Genomic DNA, 3,210 nt, shown 5'->3' on the forward strand with positions numbered 1-3,210 from the left:
CTGATATGTTAGATCTGTATGACTATCTGTACAGGCTAGCTAGCGTATGATATTTATGTGCACATGATTGTTTGATTGGGGGTTGGGTTGAGGCAGTTATGATTTCTGTTTGTGCCAAACTACCAAGGGTGGACTCGGCGAGTCCACGCTGTTTAATGAAACCCTAATTCCTCCAGTTTGGGGCCTATTTAAGGGGCCTTATGGCCGTCATTTGCGGCTACCAGACCCCAGAGAGAAACCCTAAGTGAGCTAGAGCGTTTGTGAGAGGAAAGGAGTCATTTCTTGATCATTTGTTAGTGTGTTTGCAAATAGAAGAGGACCAAGACAAGAGGAGGCTAAAGAGGGTGCTAATCCAGTGATTCTAGGGCTCAAAGACTTCATTTTGAGGTCAGTTCAGCTTGAGCATGGCATAAACTCGCCGAGTCCATTAGCCGACTCGACGAGTAGGGCGAGGGTTTTCCCGATAATCACATAGTTGGTGACTCACTGAGTTGGGGAAGCGACTCGGTGAGTCAGAGGGAATCTAGAGGATAGGGTACACGATGGTACTCGCCGAGTCAAGAGCCGGACTCGGCGAGTTGGGTCGGGACATTTCACAGATTGTGATCAGTGATGATTTGCAGAGTTGAGGTTGACTCAGTGAGTTGATTGAGGACTAGGAGAGTGTGGAACACGTGTGGACTCGCCGAGTCACAGTTGTGTACTCGACGAGTTTGGTCAAGGTTGACCGTTGATTTCGTTGACTTTTAGGGTTAGTCAATGTTTGGACCTTAGAGTCATCAGAAGGGTAGGATAGTCTTTTACCCTTCCTAGAGGATATATATAGAGATAGATAGAGAGAGATTAGCCTAGCCCTGAGGGTTGTATTAATTAGAGTATTTATTTCATGTGAATAGGCAGGGGCTAGACAAGAGTTTACCGAGTCAGAGATTTACTGAGATATCCTAGGTGAGTCTTCTCACTATAATTTACCTTGAGTAGGTAATCAGAGTTATGTGACACAGTATTTGTATGCTTTGTATGTTATGTGTTGTACTGCATTATTTCTATGTGATTTATGCAGTGCATGTTTACAGAGTTAGGACCGGAAGGTTCATAGAGTTAGAACCGGAAGGTTCACAAAGTTAGAACCGGAAGGTTCACAGAGTAGGATCCACGGACCCACAGAGTTATAGCCTCGAGTGGCTAATATGTGTTATGTATGGTATTTTGGGGAACTCACTAAGCTTCGTGCTTACAATGTTTAGTGTTATGTGTTTCAGGTACGAGTGAGGACTACGGGAAGGCGCCGACTTGATCAGTACACACACGGGATTTTTATGTTATGAGATCTTGGGATGAATATATGTTATGAATTGAGTTTTAAACAATGATGTTTTCATGAATAATGAATGAATTATGTTTTTATAAAATGCGAAAAATTGTTCTGAAAATTACGGTGTTACACATATCTATTGTAATCAACAGTAAAAGTCACATAATAACGATTAGCATCTCTTGTTGCATGTTTGAAGGGTCCACACACATCTGTGTGTACAAGATCCAACAAACCTTCACCCCTAGCACAAGAACCTGTGAAGGGTGACTTTGTCATTTTTCCAAGTAAGGATGATTCACAACTATCATCTGACTTTAGGTCAAATGATTCCAAGACTCCATCCTTTTGGAGTTGGCCTATGCGTTTCTTGCTTATATGTCCAAGACGACAATACCATAATGATGTTTTATCCAAGTTATTATCATTAGTAGAATCAATACACAATACATTATTTCCTAGATTATCTACAACAGATACAGTTTCATACACACCATCACAAGGTAATGCTTTAAAATAAAACACATTATTAAAGAAAGCATTCATTCCACCAATTTCATTATCAAAAGAAAAGGTAAAACCTTGTTTATACAAAGCATGAAAGGAAATAACATTTCTTGCCATTTCTGGCGAATAACAACACTTATTCAAATCTAAAGTAAATCCACTACTAAGCAACAAAGTATAAACTCCAATCTTGGTGACAGGTGAAAATTTCCTATTCCCCATGACCAAGTTTATATTTCCATGCTCCACATTCTCACTTCTTCTTAGTCTATAATTCAGAACAAATATGAATATCGCAACCGATATCAGGACCCAAGAGTTAGAATAGAGTGAAGTATTAGATGATATAGTGTAAATACCTGCATGGTTGGGTTTCACTTTCCCATCCTTCAAATCTTGCTGGTACTTTGGGCAATTTCGCTTCCAGTGCGACTTTTCATGGCAATAGAAGCATTCAGCCTCTTTGGGATCAGAAGAAGGTGTAACGAAACCTTTCTTGGTTCCGCTAGAAGAGGAGCCATTAAGGGTCTTCCCCTTGGTACCCTTCGAGGGGTTCTTCCTCTTCTTCCCTTTCCCTTTCCCGATTGCCAGGACAGTTGACGTGTTTGGAGTAGGAGTAGGAGTGGTCACAACCGACTTACATTTAAGACCTGATTATGCGGTCTTTAGGAGTCCCTGAAGTTTGCTAAGTGTAACTTCCTCCTTATTCATGTGGTATGTCATGCGGAATTGATCATAACATGAAGGTAAGGAGTGCAAAATAATATCTATTTCCAACTCCTCAGGGAAGTTCACATTCAACTTGATCAATCTATCCACATACCTTTGCATTTTCTGCATGTGGCTTGTGATGGGTTCACCATCTTTTCATTCGGGTTGTGATCATAGAGGAGATGATTTCATATCGCTCTTGACGAGCACTCTGATGGTAGCGGTCCATCAAATCCTGGTGCATCTCAAAAGGATAGTAGTCCTCATAGGACTTTTGGAGCTCGGCTGTCATGGTGGCCATCATGATGCATGCCACTTTTGTAGCATCTCTTTCATGAAACTCATATTCAGCAAGCTCCTCAGGAGTAGCAGTTGGCTCAGGCACCTTAAGCTCCTTGTCAAGAACATATTCCTTATTCTCGTAACGAATGACCATCCTGATGTTTCTAATCCAGTCAGTAAAGTTGGATCCATCAAAGATGACTCTCCCACAAAGGTTCATGAGAGAGAAGGAGCCAGTAGGGTTTGGGCCAGGAGTAGAATTATTGGAAGACATCTAAAAAGAAGAAATAAGTTTAGTTTAGATATAGGGATAGTCCTTAATAAAACACCGAAATGTAATATTAAGGCTAGGATCCAATCACAATATATTATAACCTAGAAGAGGGATGTCGTAA

This window comes from Lactuca sativa, chromosome 1 (assembly GCF_002870075.4).
Source record: "Lactuca sativa cultivar Salinas chromosome 1, Lsat_Salinas_v11, whole genome shotgun sequence".
Taxonomy (NCBI): Eukaryota; Viridiplantae; Streptophyta; class Magnoliopsida; order Asterales; family Asteraceae; genus Lactuca; species Lactuca sativa.